The sequence below is a fragment of the Bos indicus x Bos taurus genome, chromosome 18 (genome assembly GCF_003369695.1).
Source record: "Bos indicus x Bos taurus breed Angus x Brahman F1 hybrid chromosome 18, Bos_hybrid_MaternalHap_v2.0, whole genome shotgun sequence".
Lineage (NCBI taxonomy): Eukaryota > Metazoa > Chordata > Mammalia > Artiodactyla > Bovidae > Bos > Bos indicus x Bos taurus.
In genome coordinates, this window is record NC_040093.1 from 36,532,717 (window position 1) to 36,555,039 (window position 22,323).

A 22,323-nucleotide genomic window follows, 5' to 3' on the forward strand; every position below is an offset into this window, starting at 1 on the left:
TAAAAAGGAAAAGTAGAAATATGCAGGTCAAATCTGCCATGTTTTCAAATATGTATGGAAATCTTCCATAAGTGAAGTGGAATGGAGACTTCCTAAAAAAAACTAATTTTCAAAAAATCTGCTTTACATAAAGTACAGTAAGACTCTGCACTGGTCAAATTTACTACTTAAGTTTCATCCTTGATAAAATGAGGAAGCAGAATGACTATCAGTTTTATACAAAGTACGTCAAGTCCAAGGTCCAGACTGCAATTTCTATCTTCTCCAAACTGATCTCCTTCCATTTGGCATGTCCTTTTTATGTGTACCTCTGTGATTCTGCATTTGTGATTTTCTTATACTTTGAATTTCCCAATTATACCTCTTCCTTGTACATTTAGTAAAATTTTAAAATGGATATTGAGGGACTGGCCCAGTGGTTAAGGATCCATGTTCCTAATGCTGGGGGCACGGGTTCTATCTCTGATCAGGGAACTACTGCATGTCACATGATATGACCATAAAATTTTAAATAAATAAATAATAAGGCTACTGAATTAATGTCATATCCAAATGCATGCTAAACCAAATATATGTCTGATGAGAGGAAGGTCCTGGGCCACCCTCAGGGGAAAATCAGTAATTGCCAAATATAATTTTTGAGTAAATTAACTCTCATTTCTGAAACCTGAAATGAATAGAACTCCCTTGAATCAGCAGTCACAGCCCTATGTGATGTGCATGACCTATGTCATAAGAGAAAAAGGGTGAAAAAGATATCTTTCCTAAATGTATCCATTCTCTGTGTATTTATTCCATTTCACTTTATAAGTTGCTAAAATAACCCTTCCAACAATTACTAGGTGACAAAAACCAAATCTCAGTTAAGGTTAAATAGTACTTAACAAGAGAACTTGGAAAAATGAGTGTTTTGGGATTATCCTATAAGAGGTTTTACTCTCAAATAGTGGCAATTGTTTGTACTATTGCAGTCTATATACTACTAGACCAACAAGTGTAAAAACCACTGGTTGGCAAAGACGTGCTTTGCTTTCACAACTTTCCTGGTAATTGATAACTGAAGCTGACCTGGGAATTGCTCTCCTGTGATGGTGATGTCTTAAGCTGGATATCCTTGCAGTTTAGAGCAAGATTTGACTATAACTTTGGAGTCTTCATATCTTAAAATACTAGCCTATTTTGAGAATAACTTTTTGTTTCTTTTGCCAAGATTAAAATGTATACATTTCAAAATATTATCCAGGAAAAAAAATCAACAGAACTTTTAATGGTCACTAAAAATTTGAAGCAGAGTAATAATCATTTTACACTACCTACTATACTATCAAATGCTCTATACTTTAAAAACCGTACTCCCAAATTACAGATGAGCAAACTAATATGGTACCTCAAATCTTGAGATAATTAATTCATGGGGGAGAGCTTAATTCCACAGGGGCAGGAGCTGGATTTAATTACAATAGAGTTTATATCCATGACACCACTGGTTCGCAACTAGGGGTGGGTTTTACCCTCAGGAGGCATCCAACAGTATCCAGAGACATTTTTGGTTGATATTAGGAATGTGCGACATTTAGAATGCGGAGGCTAGCAATACTGCAAAGCATCCTGCAACGGCCAGAAAGGCCCCCATAACAGAGAATCATGTGGCCCAAATATCAGTGCTGAGGTTGAGAAACATTGCGTTACACTGCAGATTCCTAACTTCGAACATGTTTGAGGATCACCTAGGAAACTTCAGAAATACTTACATTCAGTCTGAGGAAATGCGATTTCACTGCTCTGATGTATGATCATGATTCTAGGATTTAAAAAAATAGTTTTTTATATATTTATTTTTGGCCGGGTAGACTAAGCTGCAGCTCATAGGATCTTTGTTGCGGGAATGGGAACTTTTGTTGCGGTGCATAGGTTTTTCTCTAGTTGCTGTTTCACTATTTCACTCTATTTTGCCAAAAATCATTTCAAAGACCAGTCTGTTTACCCGGCACCTCTCTGGGGGTGCTGGCCCCCCTTGTCCCAGCTGAGAGAACACAACACTAAGTGTCTGTGTATCCTGGAAACTGCCTGCCATCAGGAACACCTTGAGGCCTCTCTGCAGCCTGTCCTGCTACTTCCGTGTTGCCTTTCAGCTTTCCATGCCCGGGCTACCAGCTGTGAATATTGCACCTCTCAAAGCAGGTGCACCAGATCTGCCAGCCAGGCTGCTAGGCTGCCATCAACAGCTAGACCCACCTGGAACTCTACGTCTCCTACCTGTACCTGTCCACGGCCCATTTCTTTGCTCAATATTTTCTGCACCAGTGGCCTAAGGAGTGGGAGCCCTCAGAGAAGCTAATGGGGCTGCAAAAGCAACCCCATGGCCACATCCACTTCTATGACAAGAAGGCAAATCACAAAGATTAGGAGACCAGCCTGAGGCAATGGGCAATGGGGTGTGTCTTCCACTGGGAGAAGTGCATGAACCTGAGCCTGCTGGATCCATACCAACCGGCCACCAAGAGCAACACCCACAGGTGTGGCTTCTGGAGCTGTCACTACTGGCACAAGCAGGTGAAATCAAAGAGTTGGGAGGCCATCTCACCAACCTGCCTAAGATGGGTGTTCCAGAAACTGGCATGGCAGAGTCCTTCTTTGACAAGCTCACCTTGGGTGATGGCAATATAAAAACTGCTTGGACTGCCTTCCTCATAGCAACAGGGTGACTTCCCTTGGAAATGCAGATCTCTATATATCCATATCTATATCATCTATAGCTAGGGTTTCTCAGGTAGCTCAGTGGTAAAGAATCCGCCTGCCAATGCAGGGGCTCCAGGTTTGATCCCTGGGTAGGGAAGATCCCCTACCTATGAGAATGAGAGAGGATTCTCTCTCTCCACATACTAAATGTCGCACATTCTCTCCACTAGAGAGAATGAGTAGGAAATGGCAACCTGCCCTAGTATCCTTGTCTGGAAAATTCCATGGACAAAGAAGCCCGGTGAGCTACAGTCCATCGGGTGGCAAAGAGTCAGACAGGTCTGAGCAACTGAGCACACATTATATCTCTATCCATAGAGAAAGGGATTCATTACAAAGAATTGGCTCATGTGCCTGTGGAGCTGAGAAGTCCCACAGGCTGTTGTCTACAAGTTGGAGGCCCAGGAAAGCAGGTAGTATATCCATATAGTTCCAACCCCAAGAACAGAGAACAAGGAAGAACAGTTGTACGACTCCTAGTTTAACCTAGTTAAGGTTGGACAGCCAAAAGTGTAAATCCTGGGCAGTGGCGGGAGGAAGACCAATCTCCTATGTCAAATAGTCAAGAAGAAGCTAACTCACTCTCCCTCTGCCTTTTCCTTCTCTTCAAGGCCTCAGTGGATTGAATGAGGTCCAGGCAAATTGGGGAGAGCAATCTGCTTGACTCCATCTAAGACTCAAATGCTAATCTTTTCCAGCAGCACCCTCCCAGACATACCCAGAAATAATGCTTAACCAGCTCTCTGGGCACCCCTTGGCCCAGTCAGGTTGACTCATAAAGCTAACCATCACATTTTCCAAACCTTAAATCACACATGTGTCCTTTCTTAAGTATTCCCTGCGGACGCTCCAAAGGTATTCTCATTTTTCTTCTTCCTGCTATGTGTCCTGGAGGAGGATTACTGCCTAATGCACATAACAGGCTCTCTAGTCCTTTGTTTCTCTCCCTTCTTAGCTACAGTTTTGCAGTGGCTGTTTCCCAAGGTGCTTTTTTACCATCACTTATTTTGTACTCTGACCCTCCATTAAACTTTCTTTAAAACCTCTTTTGAATGGACCACCTCTTCCCCCTGCTGCCTTTTCCCTGTGACACCATGTAGCAGAGAGAGAATGAGCACTAGTCTCTTTCTCAACTTACAAGACTAAGCCCAGGATGGAAACCCTATGCTTATGATTGCATTTAAATTTAATTACCTCCCCAACATCCTACCTACAAATACCATCACTTTGAGAATTAGGGTTCCATCAAACATATTTTGGAAAGACACAAACATCTAGTCTGTAACAATCACTAAACCTCTTTTGCCTGTGTAGAATCCAATGATCAAATAAAATAAAGTGCTGATTTTTGTAAAAAAAAATCTCAGTGACTTTTTTTAGGATTAAGTGAGAAAATAAAATAAAACTCTTTTTTTTTAACCATCAGTTCAGTTCAGTCACTCAGTCATGTCCAACTCTTTGTGACCCCATGGACTACAGCATGCCAGGCTTCCCTGTCCACCACCAACTCCCAGAGCTTGCTCAAACTCATGTCTATCGAGTTGGTGATGCCATCCAACCATCTCATCCCCTGTCATCCCCTTCTCCTCCCATCTTCAATCTTTCCCAGCATCAGGGTCTTTTCCAATGAGTTGGTTCTTTGAATCAGGTGGCCAAAGTTTTGGAGTTTCAGCTTCAGCATCAGTCCTTCCAATGAATATTCAGGACTGATTTCCTTTAGGATGGACTGGTTGGATCTCCTTGCAGTCCAAGGGACTCTCAAGAGTCTTCTCCAAAACCACAGTTCAAAAGCATCAGTTCTTTGGTGCTGAGCTTTCTTTATAGTCCAACTCTCACATCCATACATGACTACTGGAAAAAGCATAGCTTTGACTAGACAGACCTTTGTTGGCAAAGGTCTTTTTAATATGCTGTCTAGATTGGTCATAGCTTTTCTTCCAAGGAGGAAGCATCTTTTAATTTCAGGGCTCCAGTCACCATCTGCAGTGATTTTGGAGCCCCCAAATTTTTTTACCATATACACTTCCAAACCCCATCAGGAAAGTGAAGATCTTAACTAAATCCTTGACTCTTAGGAAATGTACACTGAAGTGAGATAATGTACTTTTAATTTATCTAAGCCTCAGATTTCTTATCATTAAAATGGTGATTGATTGGCCCAGAAGTTTTAGTTTATTAGATTTCCTCCACTGGCATTTTCTAGAGAGATGAAGTTGGGAAAGGCAAGTTGGATTACTGGTTTAGAGGGTTTAGGTAGATTATCACTCAGGGTTTCAGGGGAAAAAAGTCTCAAAATAGGGCATTTTCAAGAAAGTTTATCTGCAGTGGACTCTGCAAAAGTAAGCCATAGAAATATACTTTCTGACTATGTTCCCCTGATGCAGGTCTATAATCTGTTATTAATACAACTAGAAGCAAAAGAACAGAGAAACTCTGGTACACACAGGTGGTTCTTGTGGCATTAAGATAACTTGGAAGAAGGGTGGAAGGCAGACCTGGAAGAAAAAGGCAGAGTTTGACACATTGGTCATTTTGTTACTGGCTACTCATTTCTACATCACTTTGTTGACAAAGGTCCGTATAGTCAGTGCTATGGTTTTTCCAGTATCATGTATGAATGTGAGAGTTGGTCCATAAGGAATGCTGATGCTTTCAAATTGTGGTGCTGGAGAAAACTCATGAGAGGCCCTCGGACTGCAAGGAGATAAAACTAGTCAAACCTAAAGGAAATCAACCCTGAATACTCAGTGGAAGGACTGATGGTGAAACTGAATCTCTAATACTTTGACTATGTGATGTGAAAAGTCCACACATTGGAAAAGACTCTGATGCTAGAAAAGATTGAGGGCAGGAGGAGAAGGGGGTTACAGAGGATGAGATGTTCAGATAGCATCACTGATTCAAAGGACATGAATTTGAGCCAACTCCAGGAGAGAGTGGAGGACAGAGAAACCTGGTACACTGCAATCCATGTGGTTCCGAAGAGTTCCACAAGACTTAGCAACTGAACACAACTCATTTCTGCATATTACTTAGCTTATAAAAATGTTTTCATATAAAGTATTTCATTAGATCATGAAATCTTTAGATAAAATATCTTAAACATAGCATTTAGAAATCTTTTTTTCAACTGTTAAATTTTGTCATATTTTTTGAAAGTTTTTTTTTTTTTAAGTAGCATTTATAAGTCTTACAGAAAATATAGAAACTAATAGCTTATGTTTTGGACAACAAAACCTACTGAGTTATTGACCAATTACAATCTAATTAATATGTCTCCTAAAAATAGTTTTTTTTTAAGTTTTTATTTTGCCTTTATTAATTTATATATTCATCTATTCATACTTCTACATTTATTTAATACATACCACTAGCACATTTATTGAGTAGCTACTATGTATTAGAACCTGAGGATTCAACAAAGATGGGCATGATCTCTGCCACTTGCAATTTAATGGGAAACAGGTCTGAAAAAATGAAGCATGGCTTATTGGAATATTTTTGAAATCTTTTAATCAATAAGTTGCTTGGATAAATTTTAAGTAAGCATCATTTTGTTGAAAATTTTTAATTTGGTGATTATAAAATGATTAAATTGTGTAGAGTTTATAAAGCAGAGTCTAAAACTCAAATTTCCTGACCCAAAGGTCACTGCTTTTCCAAACTCAATTACTTTCTCTAAAATGGATTTTACTGTTAAGAATTGATCATCTTCATCTGTAAAACTGTTAGTTGGCTTTTACCCTTGTTCCTCCTTATTTTAAAGATATTCAATCTTGAATTTTATGAAATATATTAAATACATATTTCTCACCTGAGATGGAATATCATTTTCATGAGAAAAATCATAAGTTGAAGACTACCCCTTCCATAGTGGCTAGAATGAGCCAAACCACAGAATGCAGATAGTTTAATATGAGCAACCTAGATTTTAAACTCACACTATGCATTAGAACCTTTTAATAAAACTTAAAATCAGAACTCTTTTCAACTACTAAGTTAATTCTTTAATAATTCTTCTGAACAATTATTTTGTTCAGAAAAATTTAATCTGATTTAAATAAATAGAAATGCCTACAAACTATGCAGATAAAGATGTATTTTTTTTTTTTTTTTGAAGAACAAAATCATTTAATGATGCTCCCTGAGTGAAAACTCCATTATGTTCTCTCCAAATAGTTAATTCTTCCATTCCATTACTGATACTGCCCTCATTTTAATTAGTAATCTGGAGATAGGAACATGGACTTCAGAGTCTGTGTCTTAGTTTTGCACTTGGAAGTTGATCTGGGCATTGCTGTTTAGATGGGGAGAAACTTTTTTCCCCCACATAATATATCAGAATATTAAATCAGACAACAGGTTAAGCCAGCCAAAAAATAAATAACTATACTAATAAGCATTCTATAAATACAAAATCTTAATCACTGGAAAAAATTTGCTAGGATGAAGAGTAAGCATTCATGCAAAAGCTGAGAGTGGCAAATAGCATTTTCATCTGATATCTCCCCGCTATTAGGTTCATGGGCAACATTATTTAACTCCTTAATAGGTCCCGCTAGATGAACACCCATTTCCATACTAACTCCTTCTACTCTTGCTCATACTCCAGGCACAAAGTTCTTCTCTGTTCCTAGAACAAGCCTCTAGGTTTCTGTACCTATTGCTCCCTCTGTCTGGAGTGTTCTTCCTCATAAGGATGGCTGTGCATCAATTTATAAATAAACCATATCCTCAAAGCCATCCTTACTTACTGTATTTTATTTTTTGTTGATTTTGATATTGTATCTGAAATTATTTCTTACTTTGGTTCACTTATCTATCCTTGTCTTGGACACCAGAATGTAAGCGCCATGATAACTAGACTTCTGAGTGCTTCATTGTTGTTACTCTGGTGTAACAATAGAGTGTGGTTAAAGCATGTGCTCAATATTTTATGAAAGACTGTATTATGCCACAAGAGGCAGTCTGATACGGTAAGCAGCCATGTAAACCTGGAGCTAGACTTCTCAGATTCAAAATCTTGTTCTGCTATTTCCAAATTATATGCCTCAGTGTCCTTGGATGCCTCAGTCTCCTCACCTCTAAAACTATAATAGTAATTACCTTGCAAGTGTTTGGAGGATTAAATAGGTTTATATTTGTGACATGTTTTGGATCATGAAAGGCATATAGCAAGTGCTGGATATATGTTGCTAAATACCTGTACGTGTGCAGAAGAATGTGTGCGTGTGCTTATTAATTAAAAAAAAATAGTTTGAGGTACTTCCCTGGTGGTCCAGTGGTTAAGAGTTCATCTGTAAATGAATGCAGGAGACATGGGTTTGATCCCTTGTCCAGGAAATAATACCCCATGTGGCAAGGGGCAACTGAGCCCATGAGCTTGAACAACTGAAGGCTGCATGTTCTAGAGCCTGTGCTCTGCAATAAAAGAAGCCATAGCAAGGAGACGTCCATGTACCACAACAGGAGAGAAGCCCCCACTTGCCACAGCTAGAGAAATCCTGAGTGCAGCATGGAAGACCCCATGAAACGGTAAATAAATACATAAATAAATGAAAATGTTTGACTTATTAAGCAGTTATAATGTAGGAAAACTGAATGTTTCATAGAGTCCATTACCCAGAATTTAGTGTCACAGTTAAGAACTTAATAGTTTCATAATTTTGGGTAGAGAAGCTTGGTTTCTAACACCTTTGGCAACCAACCTCCACTTGCTCCCATTCATCCCCTCAGTGACAAACACTGACTTTCTGGCTTCAGGTGTGTCCAGTGCTCCTGACTTCCCATACCCATCGCTGCTACCCCGTCTCATGGTGCGGGTGTCTGCTTATGGCTGTCTTCCCCATCTTTGATCCACCTACCCAGGGCTGTTACCACTGCCAGTAACAACCTCTGCTTCCCCCTGTGCAGTCAAGAGTCTTCCCTTTCAAGCTACTGAGCACTCAGTTGCAGGCTAAACTGTCAGATTTAAGTTGGTTTCCTGTAATTCTGTTCTCAAACTCCCATCTGAGGGGTTTAGATAAGTAGAAAATACAAAAGAACAATTTGTAAACACATGTTTCTATAGCTCTGCACACAATGTGGAGGAACAAAGGGGAGTCAGAAATCCCTGATCTAATCTGTGGAATTGAAAAGAAGTCATGACTATTTTGACTTATTTAATTTTGTGGAAATAGCATTTGAGCCTAATGTGGTTGAGGTTTTGGTTTCCATGTGTTAATTGTTTTAACATTTTCCTCGTTTAATAATGCACAGCGTAAGTGACAGAAACAAAATTATTTCATATTTGCTTTAGATATATTCCTTCTAATATGTAGTGTGAAACACCATTTGGTTTGTAGAAAGGTGCTCAAAAAAAGTCAGTGAAAAAAACATAGTGAAATATCCTTTGGTAAGGACCGGGGATATAAGTTGCTCTGTGGTTTGGTTTGTCCACAAAATGCTATGTGTTTGGCTCCTTGTACTAAGTACTTGGAGAAGGTAATGGCACCCCACTCTAGTTCTCTTGCCTGGAAAATCCCATGGATGGCGAAGCCTGGTAAGCTGCAGTCCATGGGGTCGCTGAGTCGGACGCGACTGAGCAACTTCACTTTCACGCATTGGAGAAGGAAATGGCAACCTACTCCAGTGTTCTTGCCTGGAGAATCCCAGGGACGGGGGAGCCTGGTGGGCTTCCGTCTATGGGGTCGCACAGAGTTGGACACTACTGAAGCGACTTAGCAGCAGCAGCAACTAAGTACTTTGCCCTGTGCAGGCAATAGAAATCTTTAAAACACAATCCTTGCTTTCTGAGAGTTCAGTTTCCTGGGGAAATTAAAAAGGTATACAAATAATGTGAGATATGAAGTAAAAGATGGTATAGAAAAAGATGATTACAATAACCTGAGACTGAAATTTCAAATTTCCACATTACCGTGAGATAACATCTTGTCAAACAAAATACCATCCCAGGACCTTTGTTAATGTTCTGAGAATTAGGTCTGGAAATGGAGGAACCCAATTAGGAAGAATCTTGAAATCCTGTCTATATAATATTCCAGAGAGAGAATGAATTTTCTTTACTGGTTCTGTGTTATCATATGCAAAGCAATTCTCCTGTTTAGTCCTCAGCAACTTTAAAATAATGAACTGGTGCAAGACTGTCTAAGATATCTTTAAGTTCTAACAGTCTACATCTACTGAGATGTCTCCCAACTCATCCTAATGTTTTCCCCAGCATATTATTATTTTTCTTACATTTCTACCTAATCTGAGGCATAAAAGTACTTTTCTAGGTCTTAATGCTTACAAAGATATGTATGCAAAAAGGCAAAGTGCTATTACAAAAGGGAGAAAATAAAATAAATTGAGAGAAACAACAGAGGAATACCTAATTCTCAGAGTTTTACATGAGTTGTTTTCTTCCAGGAAAGGATTATAAATCAACTGCATTGTGAGAGTATATAATTTACTTTTTGGAGCTATTCTGTGAACGTGGTGAAATAAATTAGTTGTAGAAGAAGAAAGGAAAAAAAATGCTGAACAATAAAAGATGTAGTGTTGTCTTGAGAACTAATTAAGTTAATGTTTCTACTGAAGGAACCACACAGCTGAAAGCCTTGGCTAGAGTGCTTCTTCTATCTGAATAACTGGTTCAAATCCAGCACATGCTTCTAGTGATCAGAACCAAATCTAGCAGCTCACTGTTTCAATGTTTGTGGAAACTAAATGGAAGGGCAAAATCCAATCTCTTAAGCCAGTGCCTTGTCACCAAGTCATATAATGATCTTGCATTTAAGTCAATTCAGTCTTAAAATTGAACCTCTCTTTCTTCTAAATCATCAGTAAGGGACTTCCCCAGTGGTCCAGTGTCTAAGACTCCATGCTCCCAAAGCAGGGGGCTTGGGTTCGATCCCTGGTCAGGGAACTCGACCCCACATGCTGTGATGAAGAGCTCACATGCAACAACTAAAGATCCCTCATGCCACAACTAAGACCCAGAGCAGCCAAATAAAGAAAGAGACATATATGTTTAAAGTCATCAGTAAGTCAACTAACATTGATTGATTGTCCAAGCTATGACAGGTATTTACTGCTGCTACTTAATACTGCTGGCTATAGAACATAACAAAATGGGCATGTTTTTCCTTTTACTAAGCTTACAATCTAAAAAAGAATGTAAATGGTAAATAGAGCTGGTGGAAACCTACTTACTCATTACAATGGGATCTGGTTCTTGGTCAGTGGTTTGGTTATGCTGTTACCCACATCCATTTTAAACACGTTCTGCCTTGCTATGAACCCTGGGAGACTGAAAACTGTTCGACTCCATCATTCAGGCTCCTCTGGACACCAGCTGAATTTGGGCAAGTGTGAGGCGCCATCCAAGAGAGAACAGCCAGAAGGAAGAGAAGTCAGGATATTTCTTTTTCATCTGTTTTCTTTATGGTTGTGGTTCCAGAAAGGTATATATTCCTTCACTTACTGTCATAGTTCCTTCTAAGCAACTTCTTTTTCAAGGTTCCAGATCATGCCTGGTTCTAGTAACACGACTTTATCTTTTTCTTCTTTAGGTCTAGAAATGGGACTGTCATTTGGCTGCCAAAAGTTAGGTGTTTCATTATCCATTGTGAACTGGCTCACATCTCTGCAAATGTCCTTTCACTAAATTTTTATGAATTGAATGATCCTAAGTGTTTCATTGATGATATGGCCAGCATAACTATAAACAAGGTTAAACTGGGAATCAAAATCAGTATTCAAAACTTAAAAAACTTAAACAACTTAAACATATAAATTTACACTCATCAGTCTTTCAATATAATGAGAATATTTTTTCTCAGACTATGTGCTTCTTGATTAGAATTCAAACTTGCCTTTATTGAATGATTCTCACATATAATTTATGCTGTCAAATTTATGATTTCAATTTTAGTAGAGATATGAGAACTTATTCTTGTAAAATAAGTGCAGTATCTGTTTGGAATTTCTCCCACTCTTATATTGTTTCTTGCTCACCTAAAGTAGGAGAACTTTATTTTTTGCTACAGTCTTTATTGTGTCTTTATGAAATATTCCATTTTGTTTTCATAAATGTGGCAATTCTTCCTTTTCTTACCCTAATTAAATATTGCATAAACACAATGAAACACAATAAATAATTGCAATGTAAAATACAAATGAAATAAATAGGGTTGGAAACAACAACATATTTGAATAAAGAAATTATAATGCAAATTGTAGCAGCAAGTGGCATCTTAGAGGAGCCTGTTGGCTGAGTGTCTGTATTTTTACCCAGAAAATGTAGTGTTAATTAAACCATTTTGGTTAATTAGAAGAGAATTGTAAGACTTTATTGCTTAATATGAACATTCCCAGGCTCTCAACTGGTAAAGAATCCACTTGCATTTCAGGAGACCCTGGTTTGATTTGCTGGTGTTTCAGTCTGTAAAGAATCCACAATGCAGGAGACCTGGGTTCGATCCCTGGGTTGGGACGATCCCTTGGAGGAAGGCTTGGCAACCCACTCCAGTATTCTTGCCTGGAGAAGCCCCCTGGAGAGAGGAGCCTGGCGGGCTGCAGTCCATGGGGTTGCAAAGAGTTGGACACGACTAAGCAACTAAGCACAGCATAGCACGAACATTTCCAGGTGGCTCAGTGGAGAAGGAAATGGTAACCCGCTCCAGTGCTCTTGCCTGGAGAATCCCAGGGTCAGGGGAGCCTGGTGGGCTGCCGTCTATGGGCTTGCACAGAGTCGGACATGACTGAAGCGACTTAGCAGCAGTGGTAAAGAATTCCCCTGCCAATGAAGGAGACTCAGGTTTGATCCCTGGATCAGGAAGATCTTCCAGAGAAGGAAATGGCAACCCACTCCAGTATTCTTGCCTGGAGAATCCCATGGACAGAGGAGCCTGGAGGGCTACAGTTCATGGGGTGGCAAAGCGTCAGAGACCACTGAGCACAAGCTCATAGGAGCATGATAAATAAAATTACCAACACTATAAAAGCATGACAAGTTTGTACCTAATAGCCTGGGAGAAAGGAAGCCAGGAAGTATTCTCAAAAGAAGTGATATGGAAGTCAATCCATACCTGAAAGATGACTAGGATTTATTAAGGCAAAGAGGGATGATTATTCCCCTAGAAGAAATGACATATGGTAGATACTGATACACAGAAGTAAGTGCAAACTGAGAGAAAGAGAGAAAATTCAATTGAGATGAAAAGGCAGGACTCACTACGTGATATTTATACAGCTTGGCCAGTGGTTTTACCTCTGCAAGCAGATTTTTAATCCACCTCATTGGGATGAGTGAGGCTTAAGTGAGATGGCACATGAAAGTTCTCAGAAAAGATTGTTTTACTTAGAAAAGTTAATCTTCTCTGGCTGATATCAAGGAAAACAGGTTTGTCCCTCATTGTTATTAAAGTCCCTCCAAAATACACTGTGAATATTACTAAAATACAAACAGACTGTATTTAAAATACTGAAAATTCTAACTCTGTAATCAAGCTGCAACTATTCACTTGATCATTCTTTAATGTCATGAATGATTTGTTTTAAAATATGAAAAAAAGTTATAAAGTACTACAAATCTGTGAGAAATACTGATACTATTATCCCTACAATAACAGTTATGTGAATTGCCAAAATGATTAATGTCTATTACTTCTCTGAACTGTTTCAGTTGTTCATAAACAGACTTATAGGTATGAGATTTGGGGCTGTTCTGTGTCTAAATTTGCTCAGTCGTCAATAAAATCAAGGTACAAGCCTGATATCTGACCATCAGATTTCACTTCCCTGCTGGCTTCCCCATTGTCCCCTCCTCCTCATCCACTTTATTCTCTAGCTGTGAGAAAGGCAATATCCTGCTTGTGATATTGGGCTGAAGAAAATCTAACAGGATTGAGAGCTGAAAATTTGCTTTGTTTTGTTTTGAATTTTAAGACAATATACTGGGGCTAATTTTTCACTCCTGTAAAATATTGCTATGCAAATCCCTATAAATTATTCTAAATTTTTTTTTCCATTTAAGTTCCTGTGTTTCTTTTCTTTGCAGTATTACCATTTGAAGGTGACACTTGTATACTGATTTAAAGTTCTTTCAGCTGAAGCTAAAATAGCAAACCCCATGGATGACATGTTACTGGATGTCCTGTGCATATGTAGGTGAGAGAAGGAGAAAGTTACAGGCACATCTCACCCTTATCCTAAGGACCAGGCTATTTTATTTGGATCAGAATTCTAAAAGATTAAAATCTTATAAAATGGGGCCTGGGGGTGTTATTTCTTAGATATACAAACTGAAGAGCTTACAGATGCATTTATAGAATGCCCTGGATCTTCATTATAGTAATTATTTAGGGCTTGATGCATAGATGAAATTTTATTTGCCTTATTTTAATAACTGCTGAAGCCCATATTAAGTACACTGGAATTTATTACGCTATTCTCTCTGTTTTTATATGTATTCACAATTTTCATAAGTTTCTGTTGATTTGTTTACCCAGTGTCGCTTTACCTGGAGCTGTACTATCTCTCACCTGTATATCTTAGATCAGACATAGCCATCAAACTTCTGCCTCATTTCTACACCCTCCTGTCTTCCTCCAGCCTGTGCATGGTCTATGCGGTCACCTCAAGGTCTACAAAGAATTGAGTTTAACTCTAGCATTTAATTCAGAGAAATGGTAACCCACCTTTTGCCTCAAATCTGAACTATACTCCTCATCCTCATTTGCCAGAGTTCTGTAGTAAGCATTTTCTTGGTAATATTAAGAATATGACACCATACGTCCTATTAGAATATCTCTCCTTTGGTGAGAGAAGGAGGAACAATAGCTGGATTAAGGCAAGATCTTTATATTGGTCCCTTAGCCTGGCATATTTTTTTTTTTTACTTGGCCCTGCCGTAGGCATGTAGGATTTTTATTCCCAGACCCAGGACTGAACCCAGGCACTCTGCAATGAAAGCGTGGAGTTTTAACCACTGGGCTGCCAGGGAATTATCTCTCAGATACTTTTTCAATAGCACTTCCTGCTTCAAGTCAATTATCAGGCTACTCATTCTCCAGACTTTCTCCCAGGGGACAGAGTGGGCATACTTTCTATAATTCAAATCTGAACTTCTGCTATACCCTTCCATGCATATTGTTGATTATTTCCCCTCCTGCCTCTGAAATGCCTCCTCCTTCAAGAAGTGATAAAATTCCTTGTTAAGATACACATTATCCCATGTGTTGTGCTGGTTCACCTGTCATCATGTCCAGTTTCAGGAGAATTTTGGCCAGATCTCAACTGTGCCTCACTTTTCCCATCTCTGGGCTTCCCTTATGGCTCAGCTGATAAAGAATCCATCTGCAATGTTGGAGACCTGGGTTTGATCCCCGGGTTGGGAAGATCTCCTGGAGAAGGGAAAGGCTACTCACTCCAGTATTCTGGCATGGAGAATTCCATGGACTTAGTCCATGGGTCTCAAAGAGTCAGACACGACTGAAAGACTTTCACTTTTCCTTTCTCATTTCCCTGTGAACATGCCAAACAATTGCATTTTCCATTATCCCAAGCTCTTTAGCATGTCTTATTTTTCCTTAAGAAGTGAATCAATATTGAAATGATTTGTACTTCAATAAGACTAGAAAATCTTTAAATCACTTGGCAGAGATTTTGTGTATGTATGTATGTGTGTGTATTTATGACTTGGTATATTAACATTTCCATGGCCAACAAACCTTCTGAAAATCTTTTTAATTGGTACAGTGTTCCACACCACCCAAGTCAAAAAACAAGCTCTTTCTCATGGTTTGCAAACACTACCAGACCAGGCAAAGTTCCTCTCTCTTAACTCCAGCCATAGCGTGTCCTGTTAATCTAACCATTATTAATAATGGACTATACACATTGCCTTCATTACCATTATGCTTACTCTTTCCTCTCAAATTTCTACTTTACCCATCAGCTAATTCTGATTGTCTTTTTTGATTCAGCTCAGTCATCATCACTTTCTAAAAGTTTCCAATGTATTTCTCTATGAGGCTCTGGTTGCAGAGACACCACTTCATATCTCTCTTACTGTCTAATAGTGACTATACTTCTCAAATGCAGCTTAGAGACTTCCCAGAACTCCTGATGCAGTGGGTCTGGGTCCCCTGGTCAGGGAACTAGATCCCACATGCTGCAACTAAGAGTTCTCATGTTGCAACAAACATTGTGCAATGGAGATGTGCTGCAACAGAAATCTGGAGCAGTCAAATATATATATATATCTTTTAATGTAGCTTAGGTAGGAAAGAGTATGAAACCATCCTTGGATGTCTTGATAATGAAATATCTACCCTTTCTATTTATTTACAGCAAATTTTATCAAGATTATGTGTGTGCGTATATATTTTTCCATTAAAATGGGCTTTTTTTAGCCAGTACAGAACTGTTTGGAGGCGGGTAGGGGTGGTGAGGCCCAAAGCAGCTTCTGGAATTTCTGAGCAGCCCTGGTCGGTACAAAATGGACCTAGTAGTCTTGAGTTACACAGACAGTCTACTGCAGCAATCAAATGTCTCACTACTGGATCCTCCAAGCTGGCTCAATATCCATGTTATTGGGTTTGCCTTTCAGTACTTTTCCAACAGTCAATTTCATGACTGCTCTGACCACTCAGTTCATCAAGTGCACTGGCAACCCAGCAGAGATAGCCATGTTCCTTGAACCCTTTAACCTACCAAATAAGAGAGTTATATATTTGGCCATCAATGATAACTCCAACCATACAGCTGGGGGAACCCACTGGAGCTTGTTGGTTTATCTACAGGATAAAAATAGCTTTTTTCATTATGATTCTTACGGTATTAGTCACTCATTTCATGCAAAGCAGGTAGCAGAGAAACTAGAAGCTTTCTTAGGCAGAAAAGGAAACAAACTGGCCATTGTGGAAGAGAAACGCCCTCCTCAACAAAGCAGCTATGACTTTGGGATGTATGCAATATGTAACACTGAGGCCTTGTGTCAGAACTTCTCCAGACCATAGCCAGAATCACTATGGCAGCTACTCACTCCTACACACATCACAAAGAAGAGAGAAGAATTTAAGGATCTCACTGCCAGACTTGCTAAAAACTAGCTATTGAAATATATTTGACTTTTGAAGTCTCTTCTTTCTGCCTGTCCCCATGTATTGGAAGACTGCAGTCTCAGTGCCTGAGGAAAGATGTCTTGGAGAGGAAAGCTTAGAAAGCTTACTTTCACCTAAGAGAACGTTGTCCTCTGCATTATCCTAATGGAAAGTGTCAGTTTAACCCTAACTTCAGAGCAATATGTTCTTTGAAGATGTCTTCAAAATATGCACCAAAACTGATTAATTCCCTTTTGGGATCCCTTATCTACATTGGTTTATTCCAAAGAAGAAAAGATTGATCTGTAAAACAAATTAAGAATATGTGAAACACAGAAGCAAGAAAAAAATCATAGAGAAACCAAAATCTTACTGCACAGCCCACATATTTCAAGAGATCAACTGACTAGAAACAGATCAAGACCTAACCTGATTCAAGATCAAAGTATTATAAGTTACTCAGTTCTATGATCCCTCTTCCATTCAACAAGCAAAGGCTTTCCCAGCTATAACCTTTGTTATTACTTGATAAAGATGGGGTTAGCCCATAGTCACTCATCTGATTCCTGGAGCACTTTAAGAAAGGGGATATCTTAAATAACTTTGTTGAAATAAATGTTTATGGTGGACCTCTTGTTTTACATCTGAAACTTATTAAAAGTCAGTTTATTTTTGAGATATAAGGGAGAAAAAGTGACCTTTCTCAACTCTTTCACTTAATTCAAAATGCAGACAATGTAATTTTTGAAATGTGAAACCAAGATAAAATGATACTATTCCCTCTGAAAAAAAAAAAAAAAGTATTCTTCTCAACAAGAAGACTTTTCTTGGAATTAGCATTGTGTCAGCCATTCTGCTAGACAGTTGCAGCAAATAGTAGTCATCTATTATCATCCATTTCAATCAGAGACAATCCCATTTCTAGTTGCTGTTTTTCTAACTCCTGACCTTACCCTCTGTCAATATAAAAAGAGATGGATAAACAATAGCTCTATTAAGGGACTTCTCTGATGGTCCAGTGGCTAAGACTTCGCACTCCCAATGGAGGGTGCCTGGGTTCAATCCTTGTCAGATAACCAGATCCCCCATGTTGCAGGTAAGAGTTCCCATGCAAATAAGAGTTCCTATGATGTAACTAAAGATCCTGCATACCATAACTTAAAAAAAAATCACACATGCTGATGGAAGACCCTGAGGGCCTCAACTAAGAAGACTTGGGGTAGCAAAAAAAAAAAAAAAAAGCTTTATTAGGAAAATTGTAACATTCAACAAAGTACTTGCTTCCTATCTTTGAGTCATGGAGAGAACTGTTAGGGAAAGGGACATGAGGTCTTCATAAAACAAAGGGAAGTAACTTTGGAGAGTGACATTTGGAGTAGAGGATTCATCCCTTGAGGATTTTGGGGGGGTGAAATTTCCATTGATAAATATGAGACAGACACTGGAACAAGCTTGAATCTTGGAAAAAAAGATGAATGCATAAATGAACAAACATGAATGAAAGCTAACTTTATTGCCTTTCTGCTGTGGGCCTCACCTACTGCTGTATTCAGCAGCAACTTCCTAAGGAACACCTGTCCTGCGCTTGGTATGGAGCTAGGTAGTGGGGTTTCAAACGTCAAGAAAATATATCCAATCAAGGTTTTGCCATCATAGAGCTTACTGACCAACTGGGATGCAAGTAATTGCTCATCAGTATATTGAAGCTGACAAATGTCTGGAGAGAGGAAATACTGGGGACATGGAAGAATATATGCGTGCATGTAAGTCGCTTCAGTTGTGTCCGACTCTGTGACCCTATGGAATGTAGCCCGCCAGGCTCCTCTGTTCATGGGATTCTCCAGGCAAGAATGCTAGAGTGGGTTGCCATGCCATCTTCAAGGGCATCTTCCCGACCCAGGGATCAAGTTTGCATCTGTTGTGTCTCCTGCATTGGCAGGTGGGTTCTTTACCACTAGAACTACCTGGGAAGCTCAGAAGAATGTATAAGATAGGTTATTTCTTTTTTGTTGAAGTTATCCTTCTAGTCTATAAGGACTGGCTTGAGAGCTGGGAAAAAAAAATACAGGGTAATATATAGAGTTATTTTTATGGATACCTAGTGTTTAGAACTGAAGTTCATACTTACTTATATATACAAGGAAAGAAGACAAGATTTGAAGACAAAATAATAAATATTAGACCCAATTCTGCCACTTTACTAGGGAGTAACCTTGAATAAATCACATCACCTCTCTGACCTTGAGTTTCTTTGCAAAATGTAAGCACTGGTACCTAACTTAGATTCCAAGGGCTGTGAGAGAGGCTCAGTTAAGAAAATAAAAGGGGAAACAAACATACTTTGCAAACCAACAAGACCTGTGTGGATTTTGTTATTATTAATAGTATTGTTGCTATGTGAAGAAGTCTGGGACTGAGCAGGTTAAGACTAGTATTAATTTATATAACTGAACAAATGGACGGCTCTGGTCTGCTACTTCCGAAAGCTCCCTGCATTTCTATACCAGTTTCCCTTTTAGAAGAAAAATGAAATAGTTGTTTTTAGACTCTGTTTAGAACTTTTTGGTGATGAAATTTCCATAGATAAACCTAAGACAGGCACTAAAACAGACTTGAGTCTGTTTGGGGCTGGTAGTGAACTTTGTCAGTGCTCTGCCCAAACCGTTATCCCAAATCCACCCCCAACCCTTCTTACCCGTTCTGCGTGGCCCTGTGCAACCTGTGTCTCTTCCGTCTTGTATCTGTTACCTTCTTATAGGACAGCCTTTGGTTACTGGAGCTGCTTTTACCTGAAAGGACAGAAATTAGAATTGCATGGTTGTTTACAATTCACACAAACCTCCAAATAGGGGGAACTCAAAGACAAGGAGGGACTAACTCAGGACTATGGAAGATCAGTTCCCCCCCTAGAGTTCAGACAGAGCTCATGTACTTACTGAAGTGAAGCTGAGACTGTCCTTAAAACTTTACCCTTGTTTGGCTTGTTCCTCTTGCCAAATTCTCCCCATTTCCTATTGTCCAATTTTCCCTGTTTCTCTTTGAAGTATGTTCTTAATACATGATTCTCCTTTCTGTGTCTGCTTCTGGGAACCTGACCTCAGGTAAATCCCCTGAGGAGCTAAGATACAGATACTCTAAGCAAGTGGCTAAGGAATCCCAGCGTGGATTTGTCTAAGTAAGTGGGAGAAAAACGACTGTGGAATAGAGACAATTATTTTGGCAACAATAGAGGCATTATCTCAAAACTTTTCCCTTTGAAGATCATACTGAATTAAGTCTAGTGGTAATAAATGTATTCAGTAGTAATTGAATTATGCCTCTGCAATATTTACTGTAACAGGCACTGGGGGCATATAAGACATGGTATTTTAGACTAGAAGAGGAGACATATTACTTGACAATAAAAAGACTTGAGTTTTATATTGTACTTAAAAATTAATAACCATTGTCTTTATCATTTATAAAGTGTGAAAAAACGTGCATTTATTGAATGTAGATAACTTTACATACATAATCACATTTAATTCTTAACACAACCATGTGAAGCAATCATTCTCACTTGAAGATGAGTTGAATACTGTAAGACTAATACAATAATTTATGCAAAAATACACATAGAATACATGACTGATGTGCTGCAACTTAGTATACTTCAAATCCTTTGCTTATTGTGCTATGCTGTGGAGTTTCCTGAATAGGACACACGACAGGAAACACTCAAAAACAAATATGCAAATGACAACAATCTTTTTCCAAGTGATTTAATAAGCTGTTGGAAGAGAGGAGATTTATATTTTAGTTCTGGTAAATTGGATGGAGCAATCTTTTCACATTTATACACACTGCACTTAACACAGAGATGTGTGTATACCTTTCAGAATTCCCTTAGTAGTATTTAGTGTGTGTGTGTGTGTGTGTGTGTGTGTTTAATATCTGGAAATCTCAGTCCCCTGTATCACTTCTATTCTTAAGCAAAGATCCTGGGTGAACCGATATATAGATAGTAAGTTGTGTGACTACAGGATATGGCCTCCATTCTCAACCTAGAAAAGTCAAATGATTGTTACCATTACTAGAGTTGAAGATAGAATTAGATCCAAATCTCAACCTACTAGTTACATGATCTTGTGTGAGTGTAACTTTGTGATCCTGAGATTTCACTGTGGGTAAAAGGGATGATTGAATTCTCAGAAGTTATCACAATTAAGTTAGAATATATGTATCTCATTTAAGAGAAGCAAGAGAATATATATTAAGTGACTAAGAAGAATGTATACTGAACTCATGCTTATTATTTATCCCATCCTTAATTTTCTCATGAATCTCAGAAATGGGTATTAAGTCAGAGTTATCTGTGTTCTGGTTCAAATAAAAGATGGTTTTTCTTGAGAGACAGACAAGATCATGGGGAAGTTCAGAAGAGGGTAAGGTCATTCCTACTGGAATCATTACCCCTTGGGGAGGCAGGTTTTATGTAAGATTTGGCTGAAACTTAGTGTTTAGACAATCTCTGTTTGTGTTCGTTGCAGGCACCTTCTAATCCATCAGATAGTTACAGCACACAAGATATGGCAAACAAGCTGCCTATTTTTTTTTTTTTAAGGGAACCTGAGAGACTGTATTTTTAAGCAATTGAAACAGACACTCAAAATCTATACATTCACAAAAACAAAAGTGGGTTTCTTTAGATTTTTTTTTTCAGATGTTTGTATTTTCAGTAGTAATTTTACAGAGATAAAGTCTAACAACAACAACAAAAGAAAAACTGCTTCTTTGTCCACCGACAAAGGCCAAACGCAACAAAGAGGCAAAAGACATCTTTCAGCTCCCTTGATGTTAAAGCCCTTTGTGTATTTTCTAGATTTGTTTGAGAAAAAAGAAAAACCAAAACCTACTGAATCAAGACAAGGGATGAGCGTAGTTTGTTTACTCTGGTGCCTGTGATGTACTAGTGTTGTTTCTCATTTAATAATCCATATAGAGAAACAGTTTCTCTTTGTTCTCTTCTCTTCCCCTCCAAAGAGCCTCAGACCATGCCCTAAGAAGAAGATCACCAGACCTTGGCTTTGATTCATCTGAAAGGCTGTAATTGGGCAACTTCAATCCCCATTTAAAATCTTTTTGTGGTACTTGAAGGCCCACTTCTCTACAAAGGTTTCTGTTAACTCTTTCCTAAGAGAGGGTCTTACCACCACCTAATGATGGGCTGTCTACATTTGGGTGTCTGGAAAAAACCAGTGTTAAGAACACTTTACAGTCTTGAATCTCACATCCATAGTTTAATTTTCTCTGCAACACAACACTAATGTGAGTCAGAGAAGGCATTTTGCTGCCTATGCTTTACAAGATTAGTAAAAGAGAAGAAATAACCTCGAATCAGGAATCCTGTTTTTAACTCAAGGTTTTAACTTGCCCTCATCCTTATTTCAACAGCCATCCAACTCACAAAACAGACTAATAATGATAATCAAAATAATCTCTCTAACTGTGAGAC

General features: G+C 38.7%; 1 pseudogene; it reads left to right on the forward strand.

The window, feature by feature from the left end:
• Positions 1-16,195: 16,195 nt before the first annotated feature.
• Positions 16,196-16,838, forward strand: LOC113875343 (annotated as a pseudogene).
• Positions 16,839-22,323: the final 5,485 nt, after the last annotated feature.